This window comes from Propithecus coquereli, unplaced genomic scaffold, assembly GCF_000956105.1.
Source record: "Propithecus coquereli isolate 6110/MARCELLA unplaced genomic scaffold, Pcoq_1.0 Scaffold236, whole genome shotgun sequence".
Lineage (NCBI taxonomy): Eukaryota > Metazoa > Chordata > Mammalia > Primates > Indriidae > Propithecus > Propithecus coquereli.
Genome location: NW_012147908.1, coordinates 2,245,426 through 2,258,088, shown reverse-complemented (window position 1 = coordinate 2,258,088; position 12,663 = coordinate 2,245,426). Strand labels below are relative to the sequence as shown.

The 12,663-nt window shown below is 44.6% G+C and overlaps 1 pseudogene; it reads left to right on the top strand.

Moving 5' to 3' along the window:
• Window positions 1-12,084: 12,084 nt before the first annotated feature.
• LOC105811556 lies at window positions 12,085-12,459 on the top strand (annotated as a pseudogene).
• The last annotated feature ends 204 nt before the right edge of the window (window positions 12,460-12,663 follow it).

Below are 12,663 nucleotides of genomic sequence, written 5' to 3'. Positions count from 1 at the left end.
CTCCATAAAATGTTTTCAAGTGGATTCGGAGTGTGGGGCTCTGGAGGCGGTGGGGTCGGAACGCTCGCTCTGCCCCGCTAGCGTTTGTGGCACGGCAGTGAGCTTGTCCAGGCCTCCCGGCCCCGGCAGGGCTGTCGCGAGGGAAGGCAGGCGAGGCAGCGGGTGCAGAGCGCGCGGTGAACGCCGGCTCCGCTGAGAGCGACGCCGCGGCCGGCCAGCTGCAGGCGGCGCAGCCCCCGCGGTTCCCAAAGGCACCGCGGGGTCGTTTCCCTCAGCATGGGAGCGCAAAATTCTCAGTCCCAAGCCGAACTCAAATGCGGAGGAACAAACACCTGGCCCCAGATATAATTTCCTCTCGCAGCTCATTGCGGCCCTGAGGAAATCGCCGGGGGAGGCCCGGGAGCGCGGCGGCAGCCCCGTAATTTCCAGAGCCCTTCCCCTACCCTGACACGTAATTGTCAGATTGCTTTACGAGAGCGGCTTCCTGCCCCCTTCCTGCCTGGCTTCCAAATGTGCTCGTTCCGAGGAAGCCTCTCTCCTCCTCCTCGCCCTTAATCGCTCCTTTCCTGCCCGCCCCCGCCCCGAGGCCGGGCGATTTCCTAAATCACTGGGAATTGGCTCCCAGCGCCGGCGCCCCGGGTGGGCTCCCAGAGCGCGGACTTGTGACCCGGAGGTCAGAGATGCCTCCTGCCCGTTTGATGTCTGGCCCAGGGGGCCTTCCCTCGCCCACCCGCTTCCCCTTCCCTCCGGAGCTGATTTTGCTCCCAAAGTCAGGAAGAGGTTTAGAGCCCGGAGTCCTGCAGCCCTCCCTGTGCAGGCCTGGGTCCTGCCTCAGTTTCCCCACCCTTTATCCCCTTCCCCACCCAAACGGGGGCGGTTTCAGAATGTTCCCTTCCTCGTGGGCATTTCCCTCTCTCTCCAAAAGCAGACTCTTAGGAGGAAGTGGTAAGTCCTAACGTTTAGCTTAATTTTCCCCATCTGAGGAATTTCTGAGGAAGCAGCATGGGGCTTTTTATATCTTAACTGTATATATATTTTTATTACTAAAGAAATACGCAATCACGGTAAAAATTTCAAACAGAATCGTTTCCAGACAGAACCACAGTTAGCAGCGTTTTGTGTGTATCCTTCCAGAAATGTTCCTTGCACATGCAAGCATACGAATGTGTCTTTTTTTTTTTTTACACAAATGGGAGCATATTGGACGTCTTGTTCTACAACTTGCTATTTTTTATTTAGCACGTTTTGGATGTTTTCCATTTCAGTAAATCTAGATTTACTTGCTTAAAAAAATGCTACATAGTATTCTATTGTGTGACTATGCTAATGTATTTAGCTCGCTTCCTATGAATGAATATTTAGGTTATTTATTTTTTTTTTTTTTGAGACAGAGTCTTACTCTGTTGCCCGGGCTAGAGTGAGTGCTGTGGCGTCAGCCTAGCTCACAGCAACCTCAGACTCCTGGGCTCAAGCGATCCTCCTGCCTCAGCCTCCCAAGTAGCTGGGACTACAGGCATGCGCCACCATGCCTGGCTAATTTTTTTTCTATATATTTTTAGCTGTCCAATTAGTTTCTTTCTATTTTTGGTAGAGACGGGGTCTCGCTCTTGCTCAGGCTGGTCTCGAACTGCTGAGCTCAAACAATCCACCCGCTTCGGCCTCCCAGAGTGCTAGGATTACAGGCGTGAGCCACCGCGCCCGGCAATATTTAGGTTATTTTTGATTTATGACAAACGATGCTACAATAAGTATCCTAAATCTCTACCTGTATCCTATATTTTTGGAATAACTTCCACTTGGAGGTTTTTTTGGAGTTGGGGGGGCGACTGTTTTTTGTGTTTTGCATTAAAGGGTCTGAGAAGTTAAAATTTTGAAAGACGTTCAAATTCTTCCTCAAAAAGGTTATGCCGTGGCACGCCTGGGTAGTTCCAGGTCTTCTGGAGGCCGAGGTGGAAGGAACTGCCCAGCAGTTCAAGGCCAGCCTGGGCTACATAGTGAGAACCCATCTTTAAGACAGACAAACAAAAAGATTATGCCAGTTTAACTCCGGTAATAGTATGTGATAGTAATACCTGGCCTCACATACCATCACTAATACAAGTACAATAAAACTTTTAAACTTTTGCTAATCCTTAAATAAATTTTATTATTTATATTTCCTTAAGAGTGGGCTTCCAAACTTATTCCCAAATAGCGACTGTATTTTTTGTGAATTTCCTGCTTATGTAAACTTGACCATTTTTCTATTTTTTATCTATCATACATATATTTTTTGTTTGTTTTTGACAGGGTCTTGCTTTATTGCCCCGGCTAGAGTGCATTGGCTCATCACAGCTCACTGCAACCTGGAACTCCTGGGCTGAAGCGATCCTCATGCCTCAGCCTCCCCAGGAGCTGGGACTATGGGACCCATGGCTAATTTTTCTATTGTTTTGTAGAGACGGATCTCACTATGATGCTCAGGCTGATCTTGAACTCCTGGGCTCAAGCAATCTTCTCGCCTCAGCTTCCCAAAGTGCTGGGATTATAGGTATGAGCCACGTACCCAGCCTATTATATTATTTATCTGCATCCTATTGATTTGAAGCTCTGTTCATATATTCGAGAAAATAACTTTTTTCTGTCATAAGTATTATCAGTAATTCCCAACTTTATCACTTGTCATTTAGTTTTGTTTATGATATTTTTTTTCCATGCAATTTTTTTTTTATTTTGAGAAATAGGATCTCACTATATTGCCCAGGCTGGACTCAAACTCCTGGACCCTTACACTCCTCCTGCCTTAGCCTCCTGAGTAGCTGGGACTACAAGCACATGCCACTGTACCTGACTCCCATATAATATTTGAAAAATTATTTTAATAGCAAATTTATCAATTTTTTCCTTTTTTTGCTTCTGAACATGATTAGAAATTCTTCCATAAACTTAAAAAAATAACCTATGATTTCTTTTATATTTTTTACATTTAAAACTTTAACTTGGCCGGGTGTGGTGGCTCACGCCTGTAATCCTAGCTCTCTGGGAGGCCAAGGCGGGCGGATTGTTTGAGCTCAGGAGTTCGAAACCAGCCTGAGCAAGAGCGAGACCCCGTCTCTACTAAAAATAGAAAGAAATTAATTGGACAACTAAAAATGTATAGAAAAAATTAGCCGGGCATGGTGGCGCATGCCTGTAGTCCCAGCTACCGGGAGGCTGAGGCAGGAGGATCGCTTGAGCCCAGGAGTTTGAGGTTGCTGTGAGCTAGGATGACCCCACGGCACTCACTCTAGCCCGGGCAACACAGTGAGAATCTGTCTCAAAAAAAAAAAATAAATAAAAATAACTTTAACTAAAATTTTGAGGGAAGAATAAATCATACAATAGAGTTCAAATTTTATTTTATTTTCACCTGCCTAATCAGTTGTTCTCATACTATTCATTAACTACTGTATGTTGGCACTTTTAAAAATAAAATGTCTTAGTATAAGGAAAACACTTGTTTCATAAGGATAGCTTTCCCAATATATGAAGCTCTTTTTTTGTTCGTTTTTTTGAGACAGAGTCTCCCCCTGTCACCCAGGATAGAGTGCCATGGCATCAGCCCATCTCACAGCAACCTCGAACTCCTGGGCTCAAGCAATCCTCCTGCCTCAGCCTCCTGAGTAGCTGGGACTACAGACACTCACTGCCCCACCCGCCTAATTTTTTCTATTTTTAGTAGAGATGAGGTCTTGCTTTTGCTCAAGCTGGTCTCGAACTCCTGACCTCAAGCAATCCTCAGCCTCCCAGAGTGCTAGGACTACAGGTGTGAGCCACCATGCCTGGCCTTATGAAGCTCTTTAGAGAAGAAAATAATTTGATCCTTAACCGACTTTAAAGATGCTGAGACCCGTCTTCCAGAAAGCACAAATTCATTGTCAGTGTTTGACTGGTCTTTATGAAATGAGTGAATCCTAAGATGGATTTCCAGAGGTTGTGTTTTCCACTCATTCACTCAGTAAGCATTCATTGCTACTATGTGCAGTGGTGTTACAGGATCACAGAAACGATATATACAGTTTTTGCCCTCAGAAAGTATATAATCCAATAGGGAAATTCAGATCTTTCATTTTGTGGAAAGGTGTGTGCGTGTGTGTGTGTGTGTGTGCGTGTGTGTGTTTACAACTCATTAATGTACTGTGGGTTCCTAGGGCTTTGAAAATGTAAGGAAAGGAGACTGAAATTTGTGTAATTGATTCTTTGAGGAACTAAACCATCAAATAGTTGAAAGTTGGAATAGGACATTAGAAAATATTGTAAGGTACCCGCACTCTGCGTATATTCCTGTGTTTTCATCTGTCTAAGAAACAAAGTCCTTTCTGGAGAGAGCCCCCTCAGATCGAGAATTTCAGAGTTGGGAGGTAGGAAGGAGAATAACTGTTAGTCGTCATATCCATTTGACTGAACTAAAGCTCTGGGTTTTACCCATGGTTACTATGAAGTAGCAAAGGTAAAATTTTATGCCACTTTTTCTGCTCAAGCGTTATGGTGGGCACTGTTAGTTGCCTACCCGACAGCTACCCCCACCCCCACCCCTTTGCTTGCTAGGAACACTGATTTGGTATGGGGTGAGAATGCCCAGCCTAAGACAGTCATGCCCATGCATTTCCTTTCCGAAGTCCTCATTTTACAGACGCTTTTGCAGCTAGCAGGCTGTATTCGTGTGCTAGGGCTGCCATAACAAAATGCCAGACTGGGCGGCTTAAACAACGGAAATTTATTTTCTCGTAGTTCTGGAGGTTAGAAGTCCAAGATCAAGGTGTTGGCAGGATTGGTTTCTCATGAGGTCTCTCTCCTGGGCACGCAGACCGCTACCTTCTCACCAGGTCCTCACGTAGTCTCTCTCGCGTGCGCGCATATCCCTGGTGTCTCTCTGTGTGTCCAAATTTCCCTCCTTATAAGGACACCAGCCGGACTGGATTAGCACCCACCTGAATGGCCTCATTTGAACATCTTTTAAGGCCCTGTCTCCAAATGCAGCCTCATTCCGAGGTGCTGGAGGTTAGGGCTTCAGCATATGAATTTGCACGGGGCCACCATTCAGCCCTTAACAGGAACCAAACCTGGTCTGGCCATCGAGACCTGAGGAGAAAGCGACTAGGTGCCACTGGACTGGACTTTTTCCTCAGATCAATAGGTCCTTGTGAAGAAAAAGTTTTTACCTCCCTGCCTGCCTTTCCAGCTTGGGACGCTGACACTTCTAACTAACGTGGAGCTTCCTTACTTCTTCACTGGACTGGACTGCCCGCCAGGGTGAGCGTGGCTCATCTGTCTCAGTTAATTTTAAAACGCTGGGAAGCTGCTTAGACCTCCCCAGCTTCCCTCGGCAGCCTGCTTAGGCCTCTTCAGCCGAGAATTCATCCTGAACCTTCCTGAGCCCTGTTACCTTTTCTGGTCCTGCCAATTCCCCAGGTAGAGAGTTTCAGGAGTTCACTTCCTGCTAAGTGCGGCTTTTGTTTCCTTCTAAAATCACTCCTATAAAGTTCTAAGAGCTATCGGGGTTTTCATATCCAAGGATTTGATGAACAAATCTATATTCTCTCTATGCATGAACTCTGATTTTTGTGGACCTTAAACATACCCCTCCTTACTCTGAACACGAGAACTAGAGGTTCGGGGTACCGAGAGGGATTTGATTTTCATTTTAGAGTCTTCTCTATAGTTTTACTGTGTCTGATAATTACTTTTATCATTTAAAACATGATTACAAATTGTAAAAACCTAACAGAGGGGAAAGGGGAAAGAGAGCCCATCTCTAAGTCTTCCTCTATCTAAATGAGAGACCTGAGAGTTGACGCCTACGTTAGATGCTATTTTGTATCTTTGAGTTGCCTTTCAAGAAAATGTTTCCCCCATCTTGTGAGGGGAAGAAATGGCAGAATGACAGGTGCTATGGCACGGCAAGGACGAAACAGTCTCTGGAGTTATTTTCTCTAGGTCTGAATTCTACCTCTGTCCCTCCCAAGCTCTGTGACCTTTGGCCAGTTGCCTAACCTCTCTAAAGCTTCACTTCTCTCATCTAAGACGTGGGGAGGAAACCGATGCGTGTCATAGAGTTGTTGAGACATCTCACTATCTAATGGTGGCCCAGCACTTGGCTCAGAGCCTAGTGTATCATAAACACTTGGCAAGTGTCTATTGCTGTTGTTGCTATTAGGTTTTTATGCTGTGCCATCATCATGGACTTTATTTTTCATATTTTCCTTTTTAGCTTTTTATTTTAGGACAATTTTAGTTTTAAAGAAAAGTTGCAAAGATCATACAGAGCTTTCACATACCTCTCGCTCAATCTCCCCAATTGTTTTACATTGCCATGGTACATTTATCAAAACCAAGAAACTAAGAGACATTGGTGCATTACTATTAACTAAACTCTAGAATCCGATGCAGGGTACCACACTGCATTCAGTTGGCATGCCTCCCCGGGCTCCTCTGGTCTGAGAGTTGCTCCATCTTTCCTTGTGTTTCATGACCTTAATAGTCATAAGGAGCAAGTGGAAGTAGAAAGTCCATACCGCTTCCCACAGCCCATACCTTTTCTGTTCCAGAGACTTCTGAGGCCACAGACAAGAGCAGAGAACATTGATTAAAGGAAGTAAACTGCAATCTCTAAGCACTGAACCCTCTCAACAGCTATGTGGCATGGATACTAATTCCATCCCCATGTCTTAGGTGAGAGAACTGAAGCTTAGAGAGGTTAGGTGACTTCCCCTCCAAGGGTGTCCATCTGCCTTCTAGGAGACCCTTGTAGGTGGCTCCATTTGCAAATTTGTCAATGGAGGGTAGAATGGGAGTATGTGGGAAGAGTGGAGTGTCTTGGGGGAAACTTTGATATATTTATTCGTGGTAAGCTTGGGGACTGGTGAGTCTTGATGCTCATTTCTATCGGGTCCTGGAGAACCTCAGAAGCTCTTCCATCAACCTTTGTCCTGAATGGTCCCCCTTGGCTCTGTTGGATAGCCCTGCAGTTCCAGGTGCATGGGGTGGGGGAGGGGAGAATTCACCTCTAAATGAAGGAGAAAGGCTTCAGTTAAGCGGAGACGCAGTCTTGCGCACTAATACCTTCTGGGGCTTAGGACTTTTCCATTCATGGTCAAGTTCAAACAGCCTGAAGGACATCTGAGGCCCATTAAGTCCAGATTTACATTCTTCTCCAACAAATGGCAGTACTTCAGAAAGTTTATTTATTTAACATAGAGTACAATTTTAAAAAAGTTTTGGCCCCTAGAGTACAGGAGTTTATGTGACTTCATGCCCCTCTTTCTGGGGTAGAATAAACAAAACCGGGAAATGGCAAAGACTATAGGGTTTTTCCTCCCTTCCCATGGATGCCTAGTCTTTTTTGTTTATAATATTGTTGGGTGAAACTCCTGTGTAGGAAAACAAAAAAGAAAGATTGTTTTCTCTTGAATGGAATTTTTTTGTGTTCGTATTTCTGGAAGCTGATTAGTATTGGAAAATCTAACTGCCTCCATATCACTTTTCAGTTAACTTTATTCTTTATACTTAAAAGTTGAGAAATTAATTTTATTGCCCATATATGTGAAGTCTTGGGAAGAATCTTGAATTTGGTGGAAGTGAAGAATGTAAAACTATTCCTGTGCAAGTGTGTGTTCTTGAACTGCCCTCCTTAGGGCTCTGTCATAACCTGCAGGAGTGACTGGTCCCAGCAGAGCTTTTAAGTTCTTGGCCACTTTGGGCCAGGGAGTAGGTTTCAAGATAGAGGGCATGGGCCAGGGACGGGTGGGAAGATTAGTCAGAGGAGCAGAGACATCACCTGTAAATAACAAATCATGATTACAGTATTTAAAAGAGAAGCATGTCTTGGTATTAAACGTCTCAAAAATGCTGCACAACTCTCAGTCGTTGATGTGAATAATTTGTAGAAAAAGTCAATGCTTGACTAAAGATTTTTTTTTTCTCAGTGTATCAATAATTAAATGTGAAAAAATTCTAAGGAATTATCACTCTTGGGCTGTACTAGAGTTACACGGTATTAAATATTGCTAGAAATAAGTGGGCCCTGGTAGGAGTTTGGGATTTTTTTTAGTTGTTGTTGCAATTATATTCCCTGCATTGGAATTTGATCTGTCTGGAACCAAACGTTCCTGCCAACAGCTTTGTTAAAAGTTCCTCTGTTGAAGATTTTAACTCCTGCTTAAGGTTATTCTTGGGCACAACATGAAACATTGTCTAGCTCTCATTTCAGAGGTGAAGGACACAGATTGAGAGTCTCGTAGTGAAGTCATATAGCCACGGGGTCTGGAGGATGAGCCAGGATTGCTCTTAGAAGAAACAGTCTCAGGGCAGGAGCGGTGTGCAGAGGTAATGCGGGCCGGTGTAAAAGTGGGCAGCTTCAAGGCGCGGCCTGACATCAACGTGACCCCTCACCGCCCACATCCCCCCATGAGGTGCCAGGCAAGCATGTCAAGGAGGCCCCACCCTTTAGCTTCCTTCCTCTGTGCCTCACAGCCTTGCTTTCATGCAGCTTCCTCACGTCTTTCATCGTGATTCTAACACCCACCCTGGCAACATACTATCTCTGAGAGTCGTTGAAAAGGCAGCACCTTTGGAGAATGTGCCAAGGGAGGGCGAGGGTGGCCCCACCTCCCATCCCACTCCTGGTGGCTCCTTTCCCTGAATAAGCCTGTTTAATGAGTCAAGAATATTCCATTCACCAAATGGGTGCAGCCGCCAATAGGAGTATTCCAAAGAAAATAAATGAAAACTTGTCTACTTTGCACTGTTTTGATGGGCAGCCTCTTTTTAAAGTAATGGTGCCTGCTCTGTCCCTTCTCAGGTTGTAGTTTATTAGAACGAACTTATACCGAGAGGCCTGGAAATGTTTTCCTGCAGTGATAATTCACAGCTCAAATTTTACAGTACTCGACACTCCCCTCTCCCCAGTGCCTGAGACACTGCTTGGTAAGAAGGGAAACATTTAAGGAGACACGTGAACGCTTTGGAGCCATTGGCTCGCAATCTAAACACTGAATGTAATTACAACAAAGCAATGTTATTATTTCAAAGTGTAACCCATTGAGCCGACCTCATATAAATGCTCTTATATCACTTTAAGTGACAAGTCCATGTCAAATGAGTTTGAGAAGTGAAGAAAACTCCAACAACATCAAATGACCAAGGTCAATCTTTTTCTCCACTTAGGCAAACATGGTATTCTCTTGGGACAAACTGAGGGCTCAGCAGGACAGAAATGCGACCTACCGCTGGCTCCTTTGTTCTGGGTTTCACAGACTGAAATCAAGGTGTTGGCAAGGCTGAGTTCTTTTCTGCAGGCTCAGGGGAAGAATCCACTTCCAAGCTCATTCAGGTTGTTGGCAGAATGCAGTTCCTTGTGGTTGCAGGACTGAGGGCTCCATTTCCTTGCTGGCTGTCACCAGGGAGCCGTGCTTAGCTCTTCATGGCTTCTTGTGAGAAAGACTTGCCAAGGAGAAAATAAAGGCGATTAGAACTTGAAGAAGGGACCTCAACCCTTGTAAGCCTTGAAGCCTGACCTCTCAGGGACCATTAGGGGACATCAAGCTCATGGATTTTTGATACAGTGTCCTCTGGTTAGTTATGGGTATTCAGGGTTCTCATGGGCTGGGTTAAATTATTTTATGCTGTTCTTACTGTTGTCACCTTCCTCCCAAGATTCCTCTGAGACCACGTTCAGAGAATCCTTGGTGTTGGAAGCAAATTTTCATCTGAGTGATTAGAATTCTTTGGACCAACTCCACTGAATACCGTGGCCTTTTAAAGATTAGGGGTCCCCATTAGACATGCTTGGTTTCACATTTTTTAAAAAATCAATTTTATTGAGCTGTAGTTTACATGCAATAAAGTGTACCCATTTAAAGCTCCATTTTGTTACGTTTTGAAAAAGTTATTATCTGTGTAACCACCATCGCAATCAAGATATACAGTTCCATCACCCCAAAGAGTTTCCCATCCCAGTCAGTCCTCACCCCTCATTTCTTCCCACCTCTCCCCCCAGCAACCACTGATCTACTTTCTGTCACTATACATTTGATTTGTTTTGTCTAGAGTTTCACATAAATGGAATCCTATCTATCTATACACACATACTTTTTTGACTGGTTTCTTTTACTCAGTGTAATGTTTTTGAATTTCATCCATGTTGCTACAGAGATCAGAAGTTTGTTCCTCTTTATGGCTGAGTAGTTTTCTATTATGTGAATATGCCACAATTATTTTTTTTTTCTGTATTGCTAGAATAAATTTGCTAGTATTTGGTTAAGGATTTTTGCATTTATGTTCATGAACAGTATTGGTCTATAGTTTTCTTTTAAGATCTTTGTCTGGTTTTGCTATCAGATCAGTACTAGCCACACAAATTGAGTTGGGAAGCATTTTGGATATTTATTGCTATTTCCAGGTGGTTTTTCTTGGCCACCTGTTGGGCACTACTTCCCCAAGAGGCCCAGAGATGTCCTTCAAAGAGCTTTTTTACAGGTCCGGGGAGGGTACAGAAGGCCCTGGCACTGCTCCCAAGGTTTTGTGGCTTAACAGCTATTCTCCATCCTGTTCGGTGTGTGGCGTGCCAATAAGGCACAGATGTTCAAACACTATACACAGGAATTCTAAAACCCTGACCTTCCAAAGAATTCCAGCCACTCTCTTGAGTCTGGCTGCTTCTGCTTCTTTGTCACAAAGCAGCGGCCTCCATCCTTCCCTCTGGGATGATCCAATATAATCCCCCTAAACCGAAAACGCAGTTACTTCTAAGAGTAGGGGTGAGACAGAGGGAGGGAAGAAGAGTGGGTGGTGAGAGGGGTAGGGTGCTCAGACCTTTGAAAAATAAATTCAGGCCTTACCTGAGAGTGGACTGGGGAAAGGAGACACTTTAATGTTCCCTGGTAAGTACAGAGAAGCAACAATTCAAGAAAAAACTTAGTTTTTACGTAAACTTAAACACACTCTGTAAGGCAAGCCAAAGAAATTTTAGACCCATACAAAAACTTCTAGAAAAGGAATCTTACACATCATATAATGTCTCCCTCAACCATTTATCTTTTGCAAATGTGGAGACTGTCCCTTATCTCCACCCTCAGAGGTAGCCAAAGATGTTGGAAAACCACTACTTTATGAGGTTTTGGGGGCCTCAAGCAAATGAAATTCCTGCCGGTCTAGGCTGATTCCCCAGCTACCCTGTCGGCATGCGGGTCAGGCTCTCGGAGTTCTGGCTAACAAAGTCAGGACCAAAAAACACGTGATAATGACTTCCAGCCCAGGTCTGAGTCTGCCGCATCATGCTAAGGGATTGCCATGATGTTCAAGTGCCTTTTTTTAACTGGTGTTTTTGGCTAAATATTACAGCAAGAATAACCGTCATCAATACATATGCTCTGATTCTTGTCGTGTGAATGCGTGTGTATATACACACACATATCAGTTATGGTTATGTGATTTAGGCATTGGTGTATTGGGGATGTGATATATGACACTTTGCCAGCCCGCTTCCCTGTGTTGTTTGGGAGACTTGCCACGGGCTTCTGAAGGGGCCGGAACAAGGTACTTGAGCCGTGGCCACTCACGGACACTGAAGGACGTCAGTCCCCAGTACCAGATAACTTCTTGGGAAACCAGGCGTGTGGCTTAGATAGGAAATCAGAACTGAGCAGAACATTGGCAAGAAAAAAGTGTTTGCTTTGTTAGAGGAGTTGGGGTTTGACCTTGAATACAGCAAAGCATTTGGAGGAAAGGAATCAAGATGGTGCTGGCAGGCCACACAGTTGATGGCCAATGAGGAATAAAACTTAAGATGCAGGAAGCTCTCGAGGCCTCGTTTTTAAAAGTGGTAGCTTGGGAGACTGAAAAGGACATAAGATGGGCTGTTAAGTCACCAAATTCGGGTTCAGCCTCTGCTACAAAATAGTTTTGTGGCCTTGGGCTGTTTATTTACTCTCTCTGGACCACTGCGTCTTCATTTATAAGAGGAAAGTTAGAGAGGTTGGTGATTGCTCCTTACCTGCTGTCTCCAAGTTGCATGGCGGCGCGGGCGCAGGTGCATTCAAGTTTTGGCTTCACCTATAACCCACTGCCATGGCCAAGGAAGGCATTGTTGCCGGAAGTGTAATGGACATTAATACTGCTTTACAAGAGGTGCTGAAGGCTGCCCTCCTTCACGACAGCCTAGCAAAGCCTTAGACCAGCACCAGGTTCGTCTTTGTGTGCTTGCATCCAACTGCGGTGAGCCTGTGTATGTCATTGATGGGGACCCTATGTGTTGAACACCAAACCAACGTAATTAAGGTCAATGACAGCAAGGAACTAGGGGAACGGGTAGGCCTCTGTAAAACTGACAGACAGGGAAGACCCGGTAAAGTGGTTGGTTGCCGTCATGTATTAGTTAAGGACTGTGGCAAAGAATCTCAGGCCAAGGACGTCATTGAAGACTATTTTAATTGTGAGAAATGAACAAATAAAAAGTTTGGCTTGCAGGGGAGAAAAAAAGTTGGTGATTAAGTTATGTCTAGGTTTCAAGTCCTAAAACTGTATTTGAGGAAATAGTCGTTCTTTATTTCTGTTTGCTTATTTGTTTTATAACGTTCTCCATAAAACTGCCAGCTGGTCTGAGATGTTGTAAGTGGAAACAGAAAGGGAATTTTGTCTGTGCTTCAA